The 15955-nt window shown below is 36.7% G+C and overlaps 1 protein-coding gene and 1 long non-coding RNA gene across 3 annotated transcripts in view; both read left to right on the top strand.

Moving 5' to 3' along the window:
• LOC135279841 (uncharacterized) overlaps window positions 1–15955 on the top strand; it is a 418268-nt gene that overhangs the window by 285129 nt on the left and 117184 nt on the right. The window lies entirely within an intron of this gene.
• The window catches only part of LOC135279844 (uncharacterized), a 76992-nt gene that overhangs the window by 24748 nt on the left and 36289 nt on the right, over window positions 1–15955 (top strand). The window lies entirely within an intron of this gene.

The raw sequence follows: 15955 nt of genomic DNA, 5'->3' as shown, positions 1-15955 counted from the left end.
AGTCCATAGAAATACATTTGCAATTGAAATTTAATTTGCAGCCAAGAGAATGCTCTCACTTGAAGCAGTACTGGTTATTTATATGAATCACTTAATCAGAAAAAAAAAGAATTACATTACTTAGTTTATTAACACCTCATACATATTTTGAACATGAAACACTTGTGATAACTACTCCAAATGATATTCATGGATTCTGAATTGTCTGCTAAGGGATAGGATTGAACATTTCAATTGATAAAGGGAGTCACAGGCAGCCTGAGAAGGAAAAGAGGAGAAAGTAACTGACTATATACTTTAAAACAGTTCTGCATCAATGGATGCAGATTCTGCATCACTGTCAGTCTTTAGGAAAAAAATTAGATAAATTTGTGAGAATATGCAGCTAGGCACATCTGAACCTGCTTTGAGGCAGGAGAGTAGACCATTTTACTTAAAGGAATACCTTCTTCCCTTTCATTTTTTATGACTTTAATGTTGATTTATTCATTGTTATCTTTGTTTTGGTCAACCTGAATGAGAGGAAAGATACTGGAACATTTTCTACTTTGCTCTGTTTTGTGCTTAATCTAAACAATGAAATGCTTTTTGTGTTTGTGAAAAGAGGCATATTTCTACTGAGGTTTAACAGAGGCTGGTATCTGTCAGTAGAAGTACCAATATCAAGCTATAACTTTACAGAAGGGTTTATGAAAATGTGTTTGTTCAAACAATAAAGTTTTCAAATGCCTGCCATTGATCGGGTTCTATATTGTATGAAGATGTAGATGGTTTGAAAAGAGACAAATAGCATTCCCCAACACCCTCTTTCTGTGAAATGCATAGCGATGTTTATGAGAAATTGGAAAAAAAGATGCTCAGGCTTTCTTACTGCTCTGTGTGTTGCCAGTGGGTGCATTCAGTGCAAACACAGCTGCTCTGCAGCTGGCAGCTGACTCTGTCTGCCCATACCCTGAACCAGCTGCGGTCACCTTGGCTGGAGGTGGGAGACGTGTGAGAGCGCTGGCAGAGAGCTTTCTCTTACGGTAATGAAGTGTAACAGCTTGGGAAAATGCCTTTCTGAGGAGTTGTCTGGACTGAAAACAAGCCAGGCACATCAAAGAACCTAAATCCCTGACAAGGGGTTTGAAAAATAGGTCTGGGCACACAGAGGAACAAGAACCTGGCAAACACAGACGGGAATGAAAGTCTCTTACGACTCTGCCATAGGATAATGCCAAACAAAGTGCTTGAGAATGGGCACCTCTTCCTAGAATTCTGGTATCACTTTACTGAATGCTTCACTTAGAGGGGTCTCAGTCAACCATTCAGATGTTTTCTGTCAACCATTCCTCCTACACAGCTGCCACTTCATTTATTTCTACTTTGAATGACTCTAAAAAATACCTTTTGAGAATTAGATTGGGTTGTTTGTTTGTCACCTTCAAGAGAATAAAATCTTTTCATGAGTCAGGAAAAGTAATAAAGGATGAAGGGTTGGATTTGAAGAGTGGCATATTTTTTCTTATTTGTTTTCTTAGGAAACTTAAAAATCAGAGAAGATGTAAGTGGGCAAGGATACAAGTAGGAAGACATCTGAAGTAGCAAACTCTACTCTGTGAGAAGGTCGTTCTAGTACAATAATCAGAGGTTTGGTTGAGTTGAATTTAGTGTAATTTTTTTTTTGAGTAATGTCAAGCATTTTTGTCTATGAAAGCAGAAATAAGAATCAATGCTTGAATTTAAAATGCTCCAACTATAGCAGTGCAATGAGGAAGACATCTAAAGATTCCTCCCTCCTCAAAGTCAAGCTTTTAGAATTGCATACTCTGCATGACCTGGTTTTAAATCTGTTTCATTTGCTTGTGCTAACTCTAGAGAATTTTCAAAACAAGTAAGAAAATTGACTTGCTATGTTTTTTGCAGTTGTTCTGACTGTAGAGAAGCAAACAGGAAAACTCTTTGCTAGTCCAGTATATTTTTTTTCAGCTTGAATTTAGATCTACAAGCCCTTTTTTGTCAGCAGTGTGTAGTGTTTCATTTGTGGTGATGTTTAAAGGCATTGTACTTAGTTTAGGTAATACAATTTAAACCCAAACTTCTGACATTTCAAAACTCTTTTCTGTTGCTTCTTTTCTTTTCCCTACAAAATCACACCCTATTCTTTGAATACAATTTTTTTTCAGACATATACATTTTAAAAGTATTTTAGGCAACTTTCCAGAGACCTTTCAGGTTTACTTGGCAGTTCTTATTAGTCAAAATTTCTCCAGCAGGTCCTTTTCTTCTTTCCTGCTTCAGTAATATTTAATACCTAACTGGTACTAGGCATGTGGCCCAAAACTGGTTTTGATCACTTCTAATGACCTGAATTTTAAATCTGAAGACAATAGAAGATGTGGTGCTCAGAAGCTATTGGAAAAAAAAAAAAAAAAAAGACAAAACTAGGTAACTTGAACATTGTTGTGTTGGTCTTTTAGTTGCAAGGAGAATTTCAGTGTTGCCTGTGAAGAGCCCTGCAGTGACTGATCTCTCTGGCTGTGGTCTGCTTTGCAGTGTGAGGTCCAGGCAGCACCAGCAGAGCTGTCAATGCTCTCCTGCCTTTTCCAGGTCACTGGCAGCCTGGAACTTGTGATTTTCAGTCCCTCTCTAATGGATTCATATGCAGTTAATTACAAAGGGCCATTTTCCTGGATTGCAGCCAGAGTAAAGCTTTCTGAAAACCACTTTTCTGCAATGTCTGAACTTCTTGCTCCCCAAAGGTGAGAACTGTGAAGTTTGCTGTTCATGCACAGAGCAGATGGTGGCAATGCCAATTTCTATAGGAGCAGTTTACATGAACCCTGGTGCAGAAGATCAGTCATTTGGAGTGAAATGTTAATTAAATATTGTGTGCTTTAGAGTCCTACTTTTCTAATGATGATTTAGTCTCACTGCAAATTCCAATAAAGCTGCTGCCTGCAGCAGCACTTACCAAGTATCTCCCTGCATTATCTTTTAGACATTCAGGTGTCAGACTCTGCAATTCAGCTAGACCTATTTTTTTTCAGTTTTCCAGTGAAAAGTAGCCTTTGAGTTTGAAATATTCCCACTGTGTGAGGCAACTTTGGCCAGGCAGAGGTAATACTATAAAGTCATCTTGTGTCAGCAAAACCTCTGTCTGTAGTATGCATCAAGGAGAGGACATGGTTAAAACCCTTTTAAATATAATTTTCAGCTTGAAAATGGAGAAGAAAAAATAATAATAGGTTTGTATTCAATTGTATTTAATTTCATAGTATGACACTGTTTTGGAGACAGAAGACCAAACTGGCTATTCCTGCCAGGTGTTTCATAAACACCTGAAAAGTTTCTGCAGTGGGAATAAGCAATTTGCAGAGAGAGACAGAAAACAGATTTTCCCAGGATAAACTTTTCCCCACTGATGAGTGTAATCCTTGAATAATCTTATGATCTTAGTGTAAGTCAATGCTGCTGCTATCAAGCTATGAGTTATGAATTCTCAGTAGATCCATGTCTTGAACTTCTCTACTCTAAATCAGCCTGATATTCCATTTTTTCACAATTAATTAATAATCAGGAGACTTTAGTAGCAGAATGGATTACAGAAAGCCCACAAATGAGATCAGATGCTTTTCCTAAATTAATTCATGAATAAATTTGAGATCTTTTTCTATCTTTTGAAAAAAAATTGTCCTATTTTTCTGTCATAAGGAAACTAAAAATAAAGAGAAAATAGAAAAACATGAACAGTTATAGAATGAAACATTCAATTTTTCTCTGAAGAAAAATTTATAAATGTACTTTTAGATTTAGGGCTTTTTTATTAGTGTTGTAGTGCTTCAGAACAGATAAAATATGTATACACAATGTTTAATAGTCACGCTTTCTGGAGGTCTGAAGTTACACATTACATAAAAGAATCTAGTCTAAATAGTTCAGAGGCAGAGACAATATTGATTGATATGTTATTTTTGGCTATCAATATAAGTTGCACAATTTCAGCCTGAATAATAAGGAAAAAATTCATCTTTGGAATTTGGACAAATTACTTCATTACAAAAGTTAGAAAATATTACCTCTTGGCTTTTAGAAAATTGGTTTATTTGTTGTTCTTGGTCTTTAAAAACTACATGTTAAAAGTGAGGAATATTTTCTTTCACAACTTTTTAGGGTCCTCATAGCTTTACACCTTTTGTTCTTAAATTTCCAAACAGCTGTTATGGTAGGAGGACTAGGGAAGAATTACAGTTTGGGGATTGATAATGACATGCTAGAAACTGATATCAAAGCTTCAGAGAGCTGCAGAAGTACAATAAGAAAGAAGGATGTAAAACAAAACCAGTGTGATCGTGGGGTCTTTAAAAGTGTCACTTCCAAAATGATCCTGTGTATTCCTAAAAAAGGAAGCAGTATTTGAGACAGTGATGGCTAACAAGGGTTTGTCCTGGCTACAGGAGTTTGTCACCCCAAGCAGGTGGACACCAAACATGTTTTCCAAATTCCTGTGGAAGAAACATGAGTGTTCCAAGCAATCTCAGGCAACAGCTATGGTTTATTCAGAAAATGTGGCCATGGGATGCAGTAGAATAAAAACAGCCAGTCTTGCTATCTCTCATCACCCCTGGAGTTTGTTTTGAAGTGAAGAAACAACCTACACAACCCAAGCTTGGGATCCAATCAGTGAAATTCACTGTAGACAGAACAGGTTGGATTGCAAAAGCTCACCTTTTTGTTTGTGTGGCCACAGCACACAACTGCCAGTGTTCTCCTGCATCTTCTAAGCTTCAAAGTAATTTTGAGAAGGAAACAGGTCAGGGATTTTGGCTGGTGCACATATGATATAACCTGATGTGTTTTCCACTGTTAGTGAGACACTGTTCTGGTTCTGTTCTGACCTGGGGAAGATGCAGGGCTGCACTGCACTGTCAGCAGGACTGGTACTGCTGGCAGCAGGGACATGTGGGTTTCCATGCAGTCTGACAGAGCTCTGGTGGGGTCTAAGAGATGTGGAAGATGCTCACTGTTTGGGGGTACATCAGTTGGGGTGCAAGGCTCTGTATCACATTGCCATTAAGATACTTCCTCTCCAGATTTGCACATTCAGACATTGAAGTCCTAATTCACTTTTATCCACAATAGAACTCCACTTCTCCCCTCCTGCAAAATTTGTTAGAGTTCTGCGTGTCTTTAAGAAAAGGCAAATGAACTTGCCCAGTTGACATAATTGTGAATAACTTTAGGACTTGCACTGTATCATTCTTTATTCTATGAGTAGTCCCAGGGAACAATGACAAGGGCTGCAGAATTTGTTATAAACAACTCATTTATTCAGGAGCATTTGCAGAAAATATTTACTGATCCACTGTGAGGGATAGTGAGATTTTTCACATGTTTTTAATTAAACTGAAAACTTCTATGTTTGCATAATAGGCTGCTTTCCTTGCTTGGTTGCATACTGGTTTTGCTCTTTTTAATTATTTCTTATGCAAGAATCCTTTTCACCTTCTCTTTGCTCTGAGCAGTTTGTTGTTGTTCACAGTTATATTTTCACTGACAGCTTGCTTTGCTGTGTTTTCAGTGCATAAAGAGCAAAACATACATTTCAGTCTCAATTACTTTCATTTTAGATTAGGAAAACCGAAATACAAAGTGAGAACAAATATAAAATCTTCATGAGAGAGAAAGCAAAGAATCTCTAAGATCTGCAGTTTAAAAAACTCTGTAAACCTTTCATCTTTAATCCTCTTATAATGCTGTCACTGGATGACAGGCAGGTGGGGAGATTTTCCATTTTATGGCATAGAAAGGACAGATTTGTGATTAAGGCATAGATTGGGTCTCAAAGGATTCTGGTTCAGTTTACATCTTTTGATATAAACTTTGTATGGGTGTCAGTTTAGAATTCACATTGCCTGTATATTTTTTTTCCTTTTCTCTGTAAGGGTAGCAGTTCTCTGTCTATTTAGATGTCATAGTATCAAAAATGTTATTTGCAGTGGAACTCTAAACTTTGCTGTAATCTGAAATTTAGGCCTCCAGTTCAGGGATGCAGTTGTGCATGTGCCTAATCCCTGTGGGAAGTCAGACTAACAGTGTGTTCAGGGTGTCTCCATACACCCATCTGATGCTGAAGAAGGAACAGATATCAGAGAAATTCAATGTAGCAAACAATGCATCTATTAGCAATATGAAATTTGCATAGTGCAAATGTTCAGTAAATTTCTGTTGGGGATGTGTTTATATTTCAGTGTATTTCTAACTCTGCACTACAAGCAGAAATGAATATTCATCTTTTTGGTGCTGCACAGACAGCAGTGGATATTTCAAGGGCAACTTCAGTAGAGTTTGAAATACATATCAACATTTTAAAACACTCTTATTGGAAGGTATTACTTTTTACTCATACATAACATACATAAGGTATTACTTTTTACTCTGACATAAAGAAATCATGTTCACATTTAGTTGTGTATTTATCTCATCTTTTATGCTGTTCACCAGTCATGAAATCGGGTTCCTTTTCACCTAAACCAACACGCCTTGGTTTATCTTACACTAAGTTTTGTGCACAGCTGTGTGACCCCACTTTTCATATTCGGTCTTTCAGGCTTAGAGTATTAATTAAGCAAAGATTTCTGCACCAACTAAAGAAATGAATTTGTGATGTTTTGGCAAGAAAAACATTTTTTTTTCCCAATTAGTGAAATAGGAAGTCGGTTTTTAATTGCAGATTCAGAAACCTTAAGTGGCTCCTTGAGAGCTATCTGATGTCCTTTACTTACAATTTTAATATTCACAAGACAGGCGAATTGTGTCTCTAGGTGTTTTCTCACTTTTTCCAAAGTCTGTAAAATAGACCAAGGAAGAAAAGAATCAGCTGAAAGAATGGAGAAGAGGCTTGAACAAATGGCCCTTGCATTTACCACTTCTCCCAGTAGCAGTATCATCAGAAAGTTCTTGGTAGGAATAATTGCTTGGCAGTGTGAGCCAATTTATCCTGGTTTTGCTTGCAGATCATGGAGATTATAGAGAACTCTAGGTGGAAACTTCTGTGCAGGTGTCCAGGATTGCTGCAGTCTCTGTCTCCCTGGGACTTTTGTCAATTTGTCCTAGACAATGCAGAAACCAGCCAGTGGATTTACATTCATTTCCTCCTTTTATTCTTCTTCAAAGACCGCTTTCAGAAATGCATTTTCTGTTTCTCATTACCTCCAAATATGTATTTCAGTCTTAAATGGATTAAACTCAAGGGATGGGTGTAGAGTCCACATCCTTGGTTTCTATGGTAGCAAATGGAATTTCTTCCAAGATTGCCTGCATGAGTTAATATGAGGTACAATTGAAGGGTGATCACCTAGAGGAGGATTCTGGTTTCTTGAAACCAGAAAAACCTTAATTTTATGTAACATTATTAATCAATGATTAGGGAATCAGTATGGGGACAGAGAGACTAAATCCTGGGATTTTCACTGCCTGCTGCTGGTAAGGGACTAAGGTGATTAATTTCATAAGGTTAATAAATAAGCTGAAAGAGCCTGAGTGTTTGCTATAGGTTGCTGTAGGTTTTGTTAACTTGAGGTAAAGGGATATTTTAGATTGAAAATAGGAGTAATGCAGTATATCTTTATAAGTCCTTCCCCAGCCTGCAAAAACACCCAGACCAAAATTCCCTTGAGACAAAGACATCTGCTTCTGTCCAGAGGTGGCATTCATAGTGCTTCCCTCCTCCATGGGCTTGAGCATTCTGTTAGACAAATGGAAAATGCAAAGCAATGTTTCACCTCTCTCCAGGCAGAATGATATTTCACAAAGAATATTTGGGTTATGTTTATGAATATCATGAAATGGTTCACTTAGTTGTTTTCAATATTTACTGTAAAATATGTAGTATGGTTAAACTGAAGATTACCTATGAAGATGATATCCCTAGCTGGTACTTTAACCATTTAGTAGTAGAGCAAGCAGGTTAAAGGTATGAAGGAGATACAGAGTAATGAACGTAATTGACTCTTTATGCACCTTAATATTTAGCTTTATATAAAAAAGTGTTACAAAGGGATGATGTATCACTGAAGTGATGACTTTTTAAACTTCTGTATGTACCTGTTCAACAATCCAAGGAAAAAGTATTTTTTTAACCTTGTGCCTGCCTCCTACATTTATCTTTTTTATATTAATATGTGAGTCTTGGTTGCCATCTAGACATTTATTGAACTTGGGTGAAGTCAGCAAAATCCCTGACAAAATGTGACGAGTCACACCCAAGAGATGGTTCTGCAGTTTTGAGGGGTGTTTTTGCTAACACAGGTTAGAACATTGTTCCTCAGTTGGGAGTTTGTGTGGGCAATCCCAGCAGGGATTTCTTTGGTGCCTCTTTGGTTCCTCCACCTTACAAGGTGGGTGTGTGGGATTGAAGGCTCCTTATGAGCATGGACATCTCACAGGAAGCAGCTATGTCCCGTGTCAATTTAAAGGCCACTTCACCTGAGTTTTACAACATACACCAATGAAATGTCAGCTTTTTCTCTGTATAATACCTGGAGAAGAAGTGAAGATGTGAATCCTGAAGTTCCCACAGATGACTAAGTAACTTATAAAGTTACTTATTTTTGGTGATCTTACTTCTCCCCTTATGTTTTGATTGTCTATACTAAGGACAGGTGACATAAGATTTAAATTTGGGGAAAAAAAAAACTGCAAAGAAGGCTTTTGAAAGAAAATTGGTATCTTAGGCTGTACAGGAGGAAACAAAGTAAAAATGCAGATCTACAGAACTAATTACAGATGTTCACTTTCAGGTGGGGATGTATTCATTGCTAGTTGTGACATAACTCTCCAGTGGTTCTGATTTTTAAATAATAATGTATTCCAAATTAATGGAAAAGTACAAACTTTAAGAATGTTAGTTCTTAAAATGTATCTAAAGAATTTTTAATTTATGGTTTCCAGTATTTTACCATATTTTCAGAGATGGTTCTTTTGGCTGCTTTCTTTTCACTTTCATTTCCTATGTAATTATTTTAATTTTTTTAAATAAGTGAAGTATGCTTCTTATATTTTAACTCTGAAAAACATGTTCCTCATAAATGGTAATAATAGCAGAACAACTTGAGAAACTGCTACTGTTTAGAATAAAATACTTTCTGTTCTATTGTGGCATGAATGACTTTGATTAGTATTCTGATTAATATTTTGCCTGCTACCTATGAATTAAACAGAACTTTTCAAGTTAGTAAGATTTTTTTTTTTACTAAACCTGAAAAAGTGAGGCTTTCCTTTTCTGTTTCAAAATGTTAATTGAATTCATTTTCTAGGCAACATCTGAATGTCAATCCATTTATTGGAACTGTGATAAATGATTCAGATAGGATAAAATTATTTAATTGTACTAGTAATCAGAATGATGTAGGGATCTGGTAGTATTTCTTACAGGAATGGTCATGATGTTCTTAGTCTACCAACATTAATTTAGTAAATGGCTATGGCCTGAATTTTCTAAGCTGTTTAGGACGACAAATAGAGAACAGAAAATAAACTGTCAATACTTGTCTCTTTCTTTACCTAGAAAAGTTTATTGCAAAGCTAATTTAGAGTCTTTATTTTTTACAGCTTCCTCCCAAATATTACTTTTCAGTTCTATGGGCTTTTTTTGGATGACAGGGTAAAATAAGGGCATTTTTAAAAAGGAGCATCTTCTCCCCTTGTAGTTTTTCTTTCCACCACGTATGAATTCAAAAATACTGAGATCTCATTTCTTCTGTGCCTGGATGCCAGGAGAGTGGGAGGGAAGGTAGAAGAAGCAATAACAGGGTACTTAGCATTTATTTGGCAAAATCCCCTGAAGAATTTTTACAATTATCTCAGATGTACATGGGATGTGAACTTCAGCCTGTTTACATAATGAAAACTCGTGTGTCTGCATTAACTCAGCATTATTGTCTCTTCCCCTTTGTACAGGTAGGAAAAACATCCTCTGGAGACTAAAATGCATGTTCATGCAATGAGCTTGTATTCAGCTTATCCCTTAGGAGATATTACCATAGCAAATCATATTTCAGATTTGGGATGGATTTTATTCTTAAATTATCTGTTTTATCTTTAAATTCCTGTAAAGGATGAAATTGCCAATGGAGGAAAAAAAAAAGTGGATCAGATTATTTTCAATTTTCAGAGATTTTGAAGAGAGCCAAGCACTTCACTGCTTTACCAGGCAGGCATCCTGTAGTTTTGTTCACTTCTCGATAGCTCTAAGCTCTGCAATTATAGAAGAGATGTATCATTTACACTTGGGCAATATTTGGTCCAAAATGCTGATACCAGTGCTAAAAGAAACAGTCAGAAGTGATGTAGAGAGAAGAACAAAAAAAAATTTATATGTAGAAACCTCACTTCATGGTTAACTATTACAAAATAATAACACTGAATAGGTAACAAATTTTCCTGCTTATTATTGATTCTGAGCCTTTTAAATCATTGCCTTTTCCCCATTGCCCTTTCTCATGCTGCTCAGGACTTGTGTTAGTGCAGTGCTTTAGGAGCAGAAGAGATGAGGGAGGAGGTGCCAGTAGCTCTGGAGTAATGACCCAGCCAGTGGGTGGGACCTGCCAGCTTGCACGGGCTGTAGCACACCCAATTCCTTCATGGGCAGGTGAGAAGGCTCTTTAGAAGGTTTTGGAAGAAAGCCATGACTTTGGTTAAAAAAAATCTCATTTTTTTGGGTTCTGTTCAGTCCTACTTTCAGATGTACTTGGCACTCCGATTTGTTTCTTTGCACACAAGTGCTGGGTATGAGGTTGACAACAGCTGGAAGGAGGAACTGCCCTACCTGTTCTTGAAAGTGAGTGCTCCAAAGGACAGAAAAGGTTTCCAGTGCCTAAAAATGGTATTTTATTAAAGCAGAGGCAAATGTACTACAATGAGATGACTCTTCAAATATAGGAAGTTCTCATCAGTTATGGCAGACCATGCAGAGTTTGAAACAGATGCCTTCAAGTGTACTGAGTTTGCAAGGTGATTTTTTTAGCATAAGTTGGTTTTCTATTTTACAGATTTTAGATAGATTTGTAGCTTGGGCTAATGCATTTCCTATGTGACATTCTCTCCAGGTAACCACCCATGAGTTGTTTTGGACCTGTCTGTGCAAATGCTCTGTAGGACCTGGAGGGGAGCAGAACAAAGTCACACTCTCTGGTCCTCATTCCCCTTTGTAGCAAAGCATGATTTTGGATGTTTCTGCAGTAAATTTAGAACTAAACAAATTCTTTCAACAAATCACAATTTGAAGTGGGCTTAAAATCATTTGTAGTTTGATTTCATACATTTTGATTGTGTGGTTTTTTTTTTTTCTTTTTGCTGTGGTATATTTGCAAAACAATCTGTAGAAATAAATGGGGGGAAAACCCCTTTTATAACTACATGACTGTTTCTTAAGTGGGTTTTGCTGCAGTTTAATTTTGTGGAGTGTTTTAATTTTTTAGACTTATTTCTTCTCTATGTCAAATATTTGAGCTGAAGAGCAAATGTTTTACCTTCATTCAAACATAACATATAGTAAACTACCTTCTGTCATGTCCATATAGTCTCTACCTGTGATTCTTTGATGCTAAGACTCTCCCAAGGGCCATCCAGGGTAGATTGGCCAGTGTGCAATTATCCAACAGAACTTCTAAAGACCCCTAAGAAACTGGCAAAGCTACTGGAACCAGCCAAAAAATGTAAGGATGAGTTACGTGAGGTTTGAAAGAATTAATGACATCTGTTTTGGCATGAGTGTTGTCTTGGCTTTCCAGAAGTACTCCATCTTCAGCAGCTGTAGACTATCCTCAGATGCTTGAGGGCAGCAGGACAGCTCCTATATGGGGAGGGTATGATTTGGGTGGGATTTATGCCACACCTGGATGTTGTCAGGGTCTGCAGATCATGCCAGTCTGGGCACTCTCTGAGCAGTTCAGCATGAAGAGATGGGCCTTAACATGAGCTGACATCAGCTCTCCTGAAAGCAAGTAAAATAAAAGTGAGCTTGAAGTTAGGAATTGGTCTGTTTTACCACTATTTTGTTTCCTGATGTCAAGTCCATTAACTTTATTACTTCACTTGTAGCTTCTTTAGAAGTAATAGTTTTCAAATTGCAAGAATTTTTCAGGGTTGAAATGGAATCACCAATTTAGATGAAACTGTGGGGTGGTGATTTTTGGGATAGAAGCATTTGTGCAAGAAAGATGTAGCACTGCTAAACCAGCAGGAAGCCATCAAATTCAGGTGAACGTAGCTGAGGGCAAAGGAATTGGAGAGAGCACAAGGAAAGTGCTCTCTTCTATAAGAAATCTCACTGTGGCAGCAGTTTAAGGAGTTGTGATAGAAGTAGAACAAGAATGAGAAACAGAAAAGCTTTTGAAATCGGAATAGGTTTGTGAGATAGTTTTAGCACTTCTACAATCTGTCTAGTCTTTCCCTTCTAGTCCTAAGGGAAGCACTGAAATGAATTCTGAGAGTTGATGGATATGCGTTGTTTCATCAATACAAGCATGGAGACTTTTTTTAATCTCAGTAAAAGCATGGTAAATTAACATGGAAGTTTTTGTTCTTTAATACAGCAAAGTATCCAGCTAGGCTAAATCCTCTCTAGCAGGTCTCTCTGACTTTCAAGCATTTATAGCCTGATTTGCTATTTTTATAAACATCTTGTAAATATATTAGTTGTGTGGATGACTCTGTGCTTATGTCTCATTTCAGGAATGAAATGAGAAGTCTTGATTTGGAGCCTTTTTGGGGAAGGTTGGTGGTGGTTTTGTGGGGGTTTGGGTTTTGTTCCTTTTTTTTCCTATGGGTAAATTAGGATTAGGCTTCACACAGCAAAATAACTGAATATATAGTTAGGTTTATAGCATATACCTGAAAATTCTAAAGAGAGTGATGGCAAATTAAATCTTGTCAGATATAGGTTTCAATATACCAATATTAAAAAACATGTTTCTGGTGGAAAGATCAATATTTCTAATGGTTTTCATGGCTGAATTAAAGCTACATTAATATTTCCTTATTTCTTGTTTTCCCTTTTCTCATTTTGATAATCAATACGAATTTTATGTGAATACAAATGAGAATGGCTTATCCAGTCTAACATCCTGTGATCTGGGTATTTTTCCCACAAGAAAGACAACCTTTTAAAATATATTTTTGTGAAGTAAATTGACATTCTGGAATGAGTTATTCAAATGTGTTTGCTGACTTGTAAGCAAGCTTTTAGTTCATGTCTGTTATTCAAGAGCTTTTAAAGGTCATGAGATTTCTTTTACATATTGAATAGGTATGTTTTTCATTGTAAATCTTGTCTTTAAAAAAAACCCCACAGTAACGTGTAAGTAAGAAGTCTAAATCTTTTCATCTACAGAATCCTTATAAATAAGGAGGGGAAAGTGCACTGACTCTTAATTTTTATAAATGGAACAATAGATCTCTCATGGGTATAATAAACCGATTTATCTGTGAAGCTTTTCATAAGATTTAATTAAATTCTCAGCAAAGTGACTGAAATTTTGTTTGAAAGACAACACTTGCTTTTTAAAATGTTATTTTGTCCCTTGGGCTGTAATTAGGTTGCATTTAGATGATTCTTCATATTTTACTTTTCTTCACTCTTATTACTGGGTTCTGCCCTGGATGATCCCTTAGTTTAAAAGAACATGCTTCAGTCCCTCAACTGAAGCCCACAAACAGACTGTATTTTTCATGAAGACCTCATCTTGTAGCTATTAATTTCCAAATAACATTACCTTTCTACTATGGCTACACTAAATGTGATCCCTCATGCATGCAGATGAATCCTGAATCCCAAAGGTACTCTATTAAAAGTTCAGAGAACTGCAACCTTCATTATTTTAGCCTTGAAAATTATTTTCTGTAGATCGTTTTGCCTCTAATTTGCCTTCTTAGCCTGTTGTTGTGGGCTGCCACTTTAGTCCATTAATTCATTTGCAAATTCTTTTGCTTGCTTATCTAATTCAGTTCTCAGCTGCAGCCTGGATAGAGCAGATCAGCTTAATAATGACTTCAGCCTCTGTGTCATAGCCAAGCCTCAGTTTCTCTCTTTAACTACCAAATTCTCCTACAAATTATTTTTTTCCACACTGTCCTGCCTTTTCTCTGAAGCATGAGAAACTCTTCAGCAAACCTGGAAAAGTCCTTGCTTATTGTTTTCCAGACCTTTTTTGCAGCTCATCTCTGCTATGATCCTACAAAACCCAGGTTTGGTGGTAAGGCAGATAATCCAAACCCTTTTTTGTTCTGTATAAAACAATGCTATCCAGTGCAATTTCTGCAGTTAACAGAGCTTTCTTGTTCCTTTTCTGACATTATTCACTTGCCTAATTCTTTTATAAGTATGCTTTTTTTTCTTTTTCTACATGTCTTAATACTGAAGGGCCTTGGGGGCATGGGTGGCAGGAGGTCTAAATGTTTGGATCTCCAATAGCTGTGTCACTGAAACTGACACACTGTTATTGGGCCAGTACAACTGTGGTATAGATTTATGTAATTGTGGGAAAATGAGGTGCAAATGAGGTAGACTGGATTTTAAAAAAGACTCCTTGGTTATTTTTCCCCTTTTTTGTGTGTGTATCTTTAGCATTTTTTTATTGTACAGAGACTAAAATTATTCCAACTTGCTTGGCAAAATGTTTTTTTGGGGGGCTGGCTAACATAAAAAATAGAATTATTGTTGAGTCATGTGATCTCCCTGAATACCAGCTGTTTATTTACACTATGGGATTGTAAATGTTATAAATGTATAAAGATTTATAAATGCTTTGAAGATGTCCTGTTTTGGTATAATCCCTGGGACAACAGTGTCTTGTCTCATTCAGGATATTACATCCTCTTGGAATGTAAATAGCAAGTAAATAATTGTGCCACTAGAGTATACTTGATAAAACTTCCAATACCTGAAAGTCTGAACATCCTCAGACACATCCCAGAGCAGTAATATTTATTTGCAGTGTGATGAGCTTGAAAAACATCTCAGCAAGCCTGGTGCATCAAGAGTGAGTTTGTTCCCTGGAATACAACTGGGACAGTCAGTATGTAGAATGTATATATTAGCATAATGTTTTCTCTGATATGTATACATGACCATATCTCTGTAGATAGGTTTCTGGGCAGTTTTCGTCTGAATAATAGCATTTATCACACCCAATGTTTTGTGTACTGTGGTGGCAATCTGGATTTGCAACACAAAGGTTTTTTCTGTATTGGATAGGTAAATAATCCCTATTAGAGGAACACTTAGATTGCACTTTGATGTCTGTTTCTTGCTGGGAATTACGTGTTTCTTCATGAACAATCCTTCTGAATTTCCTCCATTTTCCCCAGAAGGGAATGACAAATCCCCTCAGTAAGTGTGGCAGGAGGGAGGTTTTTGTAATCATTGATTAGGGTCTCATTTCCTTTATTTTGTGTTGTGATACACGGTGAGAAAAGTTCATTCACCTCCTTAGGGCAGATGTGGCACACTTTTCTAGTTTGTATGATTTGCATTATTGAGGTGAGGATATATCAATTCTTAACTTGTCCCTTGCTGGAAGGAGAAGCCAAACTTGCACAAGTGAGCGATTGGATCATTTGTTCCTCATTATTGAATCTGATTCATCAGTACTGCAGGTTTTATTACACACAGGTAACCTGGTGGCTGAACTAGGGTGAAGTGCTTAGTTTCCCATTAATTCTGCAGATCATGACAAAAAAATAATTCTGTGTATGTCAACCAAAAGGCACTTGGACTGAGAGCATTAAAGGGCTGCTTTGGACTGAGTTTCTTGGCAATTATGTATAAAACCTATATGGGAGCAGGGAAAAATTGAAACTAGTAATGTATAAAATTAGTCACTCTTATTAATTGCAAGAAAATAAAAGTTCTGAAATCACTAACTACTGGGAAAAAAAATTAGAGGTACCATCTGAAACACCTTCCTATGTGAAA

The sequence above is a fragment of the Passer domesticus genome, chromosome 13 (genome assembly GCF_036417665.1).
Source record: "Passer domesticus isolate bPasDom1 chromosome 13, bPasDom1.hap1, whole genome shotgun sequence".
Lineage (NCBI taxonomy): Eukaryota > Metazoa > Chordata > Aves > Passeriformes > Passeridae > Passer > Passer domesticus.
The sequence above is the reverse complement of the archived record's forward strand: the minus strand, read 5'-3'. Positions and strand labels throughout refer to the sequence as shown.